The sequence below is a fragment of the Equus asinus genome, chromosome 10, assembly GCF_041296235.1.
Source record: "Equus asinus isolate D_3611 breed Donkey chromosome 10, EquAss-T2T_v2, whole genome shotgun sequence".
In the NCBI taxonomy this organism is placed as follows: Eukaryota; Metazoa; Chordata; class Mammalia; order Perissodactyla; family Equidae; genus Equus; species Equus asinus.
The window spans coordinates 53,128,425-53,136,324 of NC_091799.1; positions in this window are offsets into that span (position 1 = coordinate 53,128,425).

A 7,900-nucleotide genomic window follows, 5' to 3' on the forward strand; every position below is an offset into this window, starting at 1 on the left:
TCATCTCGTTCAGTGCTGGGGTTGTTCTGACCCCCAGCAGCCTCTAGATTCCCCCCTTGTGACTTGGGTACTGCTAATCTCAATGTGCCCAGAATCTCCAAAATCCTGAAGGTGGATCTGCTATCAGGCCAACCGATGGATGTGAAGCTAAGTGCTAACAGCTTATGTTTTCCCTCCTGCCCCAGTTTTGCATCATTATTCTTAGTAATTAAGGGAATAACAGGAATTGACATTTATTGAGTCCCTACTACACGTCAGGTTTCACGATGAGGGCTTCACATGAGGATCCTGATGAACCCCTTTAGACAGCCAGGCCCTCATGTGGACCACTCCCCGCGACTCTGGAGGGGCCTGCAGCTCACTTTAGCCTAGAGGATGCAGTGGAAGCCATGCTCTGCCTGGTCCAGGCTAAAGCTTAAAGAAGGCCCAGGAGCTATCACACAATCCAGCAATTCCACTCCTATCAATCTCACCAAGAAAACCAAAAACAGGCACCCACACATACTTGTACAGGTAGATGTCCATAGCAACACTATTCTGAACAGGTGCAAACACCAAATGCTGTCAACTGGTGAATGGATAAATGAAATGCACATCTACACAGCGGAATAGTACTCAGTCATAAAAAGGAATGAAGCCCTGGCACATGTTACAACGTGGACAACCCTCGAAAACAACATGCTGGGTAAAAGAAGTCAGACACAAAAGGCCACATAGTATATGATTCCATTTGTATGAAAAGTCCAGTACAGGCAAATCCACAGAGACAGAAAGTAGACTGGTGGTTGCTGGGAGTGAGTGGGAGCGCTAACAGGTGCAGGGTTTCTTTTGGGGTCATAAAAATGTCCTGGAATTAGACTGTGGTGATGGTTGCACAACTCTGTAAATATACCAAAAACCATTTAACCATACATTTTAAAAGAGGTGAACTGTATGTGAATTATATTTCAATAAAGCTGTTACACAAACAAAAGAGGAGATAGCAGCCTTGGCAGTGCTGGCCTTGCCATCCTCGGAGGACTGAGCTGCCGTGTCAGAATCCGGCGACTGTGCTGGAGGGCCACATGACAAGAGAGAGCAGCCCGGGGCCTCCATGGAAGAGAACGAGGAACCTGGCACCAGAGAATGCTGAGCCCCACATGCCTGAGCCCAGCTGGCTGGGCCATCCTGGCTGAGGCACCAGACATGAGGGTCAGAAGCATCCTAAGGGCTCAGAGACAGCCCCACTGTGCCACGTGCACTTTCCTGCCCACAGAACAGGGACTAAACAGTGGACATGTTAAGCCACTTCATCCTGGGGTCGTTTGTTACACAGCGCTAGCTACCTGGGACATAGTTGCTGTCATATTCCTTAATGACAGACGGGGAGCTGAGGTTGAAGAGTGAGGAGACCTGACCATGGCCACATAGCCCCCAACAGTGCAGCTGGGACTCCAGGCTGGACCCTTCTGACTCCCACCTCTGCTCTGTGGTTCCTCTGTTCCTGTCCCCTCCTGAACCACACCCTGCGCCAGTCCTCTCCCCTGCCGGCTGTCCTCTCCTCCAATTTGCTGGATGCAGGCATCCAGGAAGCTCTTTTTTATTTTTAGCTTTAAATTATCTTATGGTAACCTTCATTCAGTTATGTGCAAGGTGAAAAATAATCATACACAAAATAACACAGTACACACATCTTCACACACAGAGACACACAAACATGAAGGAAATAAAGGATCAATCTCTCTCTCTTCAGATTCCACTGCTGTCCATGCTTTTTCTAAGGGCTATAGGAATGCCTGGATCAATCTTTTTAGTTTATATTTAATTCTTCAGAACACAAACCAGATAACACACTTTGTAAAACTGTAAAATCGATATTTTCTGTCTTTGGTTTGTAGTCCTAAAATTATTCTTCTTGTTTTGTTTCTCTTTTTAAAAAAAAGACCTTGGAAAAAACTTGCTCAAATAATGTGCAATCTAATTGAAATGTTCAAATAATCTAATCACTCAATCAGAATGATCTAATCATTCGTTAGATTAGATTAGAGGCTATTATTCTGCTTAACGCAATTTTATGTCCTCTCAATTACTCTCATGAAGCAAAGAAACAAAATCAGTAGCTGTTCTAATTCTCTAGTGAATGATTTTTTTTTTTTTTAAAGATTTTATTTTTTCCTTTTTCTCCCCAAAGCTCCCCGGTACATAGTTGTGTATTCTTCGTTGTGGGTTCTTCTAGTTGTGGCATGTGGGACGCTGCCTCAGCGTGGTCTGATGAGCAGTGCCATGTCCGCGCCCAGGATTCGAACTAACGAAACACTGGGCCGCCTGCAGAGGAGCGCGTGAACTCAACCACTCTGCCATGGGGCCAGCCCCTCTAGTGAATGATTTTGACCAACATTTTATTTCAGTGTCTACAGAAATAAAATAAACAATCATTGTTTTCTCAGTAAAGGAATTGCAGGATAAACTCTAAATGTACCGTAGCTTCTAGCCATGATTGGCCTTTTCTCCTCCAGGCAGCTCCTTCTGACACAGGGTTTGAATCTTCTCGTCCCCTCCTCTAAAAACTCAGTGGTCTCCCACTTCATCTAGCCTAAGCCCTTGCCTAGTGAGGTCCTCTTATCACATACCACCCATGTCACAAACTGATACGTGCGTACACAAGCGCTACCCATGTTCTTGGCCATCTTATTTCTCACCATCCCTAAGTGGGCTGTCTCCACTCCTGTCACACTGGTTACCTAACTATGCAACCAGATGACTTGGTCCTTGCTCCTCAGAGGAGTGAGGTGGCAAAGTCATGTGGCTGGATTTTGGACAGGACAATGGCTCTGGCCCAGAGCTCAGGGTTCCCCGACTTACAGGGAAACACATGAACCACATCAGGTACAAGCCACTTCCCCAAGGAGCAGACAGTGCCAGGGGCGAGTGCTGAAAACCAAACCAACTAGAAGACAGTGAAGAGGGTGGAGGAGATGGAACCGCCACAAAAGACCCCGAACGGGCCAATGGAACTTCTCAGAAACAAAGGCGCAGCGGTAGTGCCCCAACACAGAAAGCAGCCTGATGAAGGGGCACATGCTCCAAAAAGTATGTCCTAGGAACACTGCTGGCTACACAGAGACGGGGCAAGAGTCAAGTCCTGGTGAGTACCTGGTCCCAGGCCGTCCCTGTCACAGGCAGAGAAACTGATGCCCAAAGAGGAGGGTCGACTCTCCCAAAGAGAGGGAGGACAGGGACTGACAGCCAGGCCCGCGGTTCCTTCCCCACCACTCCAAAACCCGGAAGCTCTGACAGCTGTCTTGGGAAACTAAGTGTGCAGATGTCCTTGTATTTGAAAAGGGTCTGAGGGACGCAAGCCCACTGATTCAGGAAGCCGCGTGCCCTGAGCGCGCCCTGGGCTCTGCCAACGTCCTGGGCGCACAGAAGTGAGTGCGGAAAAGGATGGCTCCTCTACAGGGTCCACCTGGGTCTCTTCCCTTTGTCACCTCAACACAGGGCTGGTTTTCCTCATGTTTCCTGAATGCTCTCACATTTACTTCTTTGTGTATTTTTTTCTTTCCTGATTACAAGAGTAACAGATGTTTGGTGTAGACAGCCAAGTACAGCAAAATATAAAAAAACATTTTGAGAAAACCACCCCTGACATACGGGTATGTGGGAATGCACCACGCTAGTCTACCTTTGTATGTGTTTTCAATTTTCCATAAGAAAGTTCAAGACAAAAAAGGGAAAAGCAATCACACAGCCAAGCCCATTCGTTTATGTATTGTCTCTGGCTGTCTTCACACTACAGGGCAGAGTTGCATCGTTGAGAAAGAAGAGTGTGTGGTCCACAAAGCCAAAAATATTTACTGTCTAGCCCTATGGTAGGCAGAATAATGTCCCCTCCACCTCCAAAGATGTCCCCATCCTAATTCCTGGAACCTGTAAATAAAGTGTGATAGGGGCCGGCCCGGTGGCGAAGTGGTTCACCAGTTCGGATCCCAGGTGCGGACACGGCACCGTTTGGCAAACCATGCTGTGGTAGGCTTCCCACATATAAAGAAGAGGAAGATGGGCATGGATGTTAGCTCAGGGCCAGTCTTCCTCAGCAAAAGAGGAGGATTGGCTGCAGATGTTAGCTGAGGGCTATCTTCCTAAAAAATAAATAAATAAATAAATTTTAAAATCACTAAATAAATTATGCTACATGGGAAGAGAGAATTAAGCTTGCATTTGGACGTAAAGTTGCTAATCAGCTGACCTTAGGATAGAGAGACTATCCCGGCTTATCCTGGTGAGCTCAATGTAACCCTTAAATTGGTCCTTAAATGAGGAAGAGGGAAGAACTCAGAATTGGAGAGAGGGCATCATGAGAAAGATTCAAGCAGCCACTGCTGGCGTGGACAATGGAGGATGGGGCTGTGAACCAAGGATGCAGGCAGCGTCTAGAAGCTGGAAAGGCAAGGAAACGGATTCTCCCCAGAACCTCTGGAAGGAAGCAGCCCTGCCCACACCTGGTTTCAGCCCCATCAGACTTATTTTGGACTTCTGACCTCCCGAACGATAAGATAAGAAATCTGGGTTGTTTTAAGCAATGAAGCGTGTGGGCATTTGTTACGGCTGCCATAGGGACTCATACAGTCCTTGATTTAAAAAGCTGACCAGCCTCTCCCTTAGATGCAGCACTGCCTAATTACAGCTTTCTGCAGTGGAACGCACTTGAAATGTAGCTACTGTGACTGAGGGACTGGTTTTTAGTTTTAGTTTCTTAAGATGGAAAATCATATAGCCACATGTGGTGAGCAGCTACTCAGTGGACAGCAAAGGCCCTTGCTACTCAAAGTGTGGTCCAGGGACCAGCAGCATGGGCAGCCCCTGGGAGCTGATCTTAGGCTCCACCTTGAGCCTGCTTAGTCAAATGCACACTTCGCCAAGACGCCTGGGGGATTCACGAGGACATTAAAGTCTGAGATGCCTGGTCAAAGACACCATCCACTTCCACACAAATGCTTTACTACGGAACATCGGGAGGCAAAGACCCTTCATAGCAGTTCTCAGGGTGCTGGCCTAGACCTCACAGAGTGTTTTTAATCTCTTGACATATACTATTAGCCAAGGAGATGAATTAACAGCTGTAGAATGTCTACCACAGGCCAGACTCTTGACCATCTGTTATGGACTGAAGTGTGTCGCCCCCAAATTCATATATTCAAGCCCTAACCCCTAGTGTCTGTATTTGGAGATGGGGCCTTTAAGGAGGTAATTGAGGTTAAATGAGGTCATCAGGGTGGGGCCCTGATCCAATATGGTTGGTGTCCTTATAAGAAGAGAGACACCAGCAATGCCCACGCACAGAGGAAAGGTCATGTGAGGACACAGCAAGAAGGTGGCCATCTGCAAGCCAAGGAGGGAGCCCTCACCAGGAACCAACCCTGACAGCACTTTGATCTTGGACTTGCAGCCTCCACAACTGTGAGAAAATAGATGTCTTCTGTTTGTGCCACCCGGTCTGTGACATGTTATGGCAGCCCAAACAGAATAAGACACCATCTCATCTAAGCCTCACCAAACACCGCTGAGGAGGTCTTTGAATCAATGTAATGATAGTGATGAAAACCCCACCACTTACTGAGGGCCTGCCCCACATCAGGCAGTAACAGCACATGTCAAGGCTCTCTCCCGCATTGTCCCCATGTCACGCAAGAGGACATGGAGGCACAGAGACCAAGAAGCTGCCCCACATCACACTCTGTAAGCAACAGAGTCGGGGTCTGGGCCAGATCTCCATCTTGCTTTCTGCCAGGACCGTCTTTTCCACTTTTTTCTCTAATTCACACAATAAACTCTAATCAGATGTACCAAACCTTTATTCCCCCTAAACTAAGTTCTACAACTTCCCCCACACAGTCTACACTTTGGTGGCCGACACTTAGCACAAACAGCCACAACAATAATGGGAACAAAACAGAGATGAACAGGACCCTCCCATAAGATGTGTGGGTTTTTGTTTAATTCTCTAGCCCAGGGGTGAGCCAACCTTTCTGTAAAGGTTCATAGAGTAAATATATTCAGTTTTGCAGGCCAGATGGTCTCCAAGAAACTTGAATTTCCTTTCATTTTCTCCCTGAGTTTTTCCAACTATTTCAAAACATAAAAGCCATTCTATCTCATGGGCCGTGAAAAGACAGGCTGTGGGCCAGATGTGGGCTGCAGTTTGCCAACCCCTGGTTTAATTCAAAACAAAAAGAAAGCCACCAAGCCATATGCTGAACTAATTCTTGCAGTTTTCTTATTGAAAAACGTAGACTTTGAATTTCCAATTTGCGACAGACCCCTTTGCCTGATTTCTCCTCCAGGAATGCTGGCTATTACCACACTCTCACTTCCAGGAACTCTCAAGGGCCAGAGAGGGTCTTGAAGAGGACCAAGTCCTTTTCTCTGCCTAATAATGAAAATCAAGTGAATGGTGAAAACAAATCTGCAAGTAGAATTTACATCTTTTACAAAAAATCACATGCCTTTTGCTTTATACACAAACAGCATACGTCTGTCTTTAACACAGGAAAAGATCAGGAGGTTTGTCCAATATTTCATAAACTCCAATGTAGTGAAGGAGATAATGAAATGGGTGAAATGAAAAGACAATGCCTCGCTAATGACAGCCTCGCTGGCTTTTCCAATCTCATCACTTCAGACGAGAGCCAATCTCATTATCACGTCTCACTGCTGCGTGGGGGTCGCATGGGGTCCGTTGGGGACCGCTGCCCACACTCCGGAGAGAAATGAAACTGGGTTTTGGTCTATTAACCACATCCCTTGAAATGGCTGGCTTGATTTTCAGCGAATTTGAAAAATGTGTTTGCAAATGTGTTTATTAAAATCCAGGCCACCAGGCAAGCAGGTGATTCCACCTGAGTGGCTTTGGGAGCGAAGGGACACCTTGAACTTCTCTGTCATCCCCCACCTGAGGGGTCAGCACATTTGTCCCGTAAGTGGGCCACTAACTATAAAAGTGTACAGCAGCCTCTGATACGCACCCCCAAAGCTACACTGCTTATAAGAACTTGACAATGAGATAACAGATCTCTGGAGAAAAAGGCAACTATTAAAACAAAATCTCGGGGCCGGCCCGGTGGCGCAGCAGTTAAGTTCTCACGTTCTGCTTCTCGGTGGCCCAGGGTTCACCAGTTCGGATCCTGGGTGCGGACACGGCACCACTTGGCACGCCATGCTGTGGTAGGCATCCCACATATAAAGTACAGGAAGGTGGGCACGGATGTTAGCTCAGAGCCAGGCTTCCTCAGCAAAAAAGAGGAGGACTGGCAGTAGTTAGATCAGGGCTAATCTTCCTCAAAAGAAAAAAATCTCAATGACAGCATTCTCTTCTCTGAGCACAATTCCTCCCCATAAACGCCTCGCCTCATTGAAACCTCCAGGTGAGTCTGAATAAGGCAGAGAGGTTTCATTCGCAGGCATGACGAGTGATCAACCAAGATCTTGGCACGCCTGTCCTTGCTGACAAGAACACACATCTGCAAGGGTGAAGCTTGATTCAGCAGCTACGTACGTTCCCTGCTACCTACAAACCACCAGGTGATGCACGGTCTGGATTTGACAAGGGAATAAATTATAGAAGCGATCAAGAAGAATGATGTTAGCTGAGAAGCAGTAAAAATGGACTCGACCCTGGTTTAGCAAAACCCCACCATTGTCACTGGCTCTTTCAAACCTTCCAAGAACAGCCAGGTCACAACCATATTTGCCCAATTCCTGCCTGACATTTACTGGGGAAAATTCAGAAAGGAACAGCTAACATCACCCCTCTTCTGACTTTCTGACAGCCTCCAAAATGAATCCTAGGTGCTTCCCACAGCATAATTTGAAACAACTCAAGTTGAAAGTCAACTTGTTGGTTAAAAAATGTATAAACAAAAGG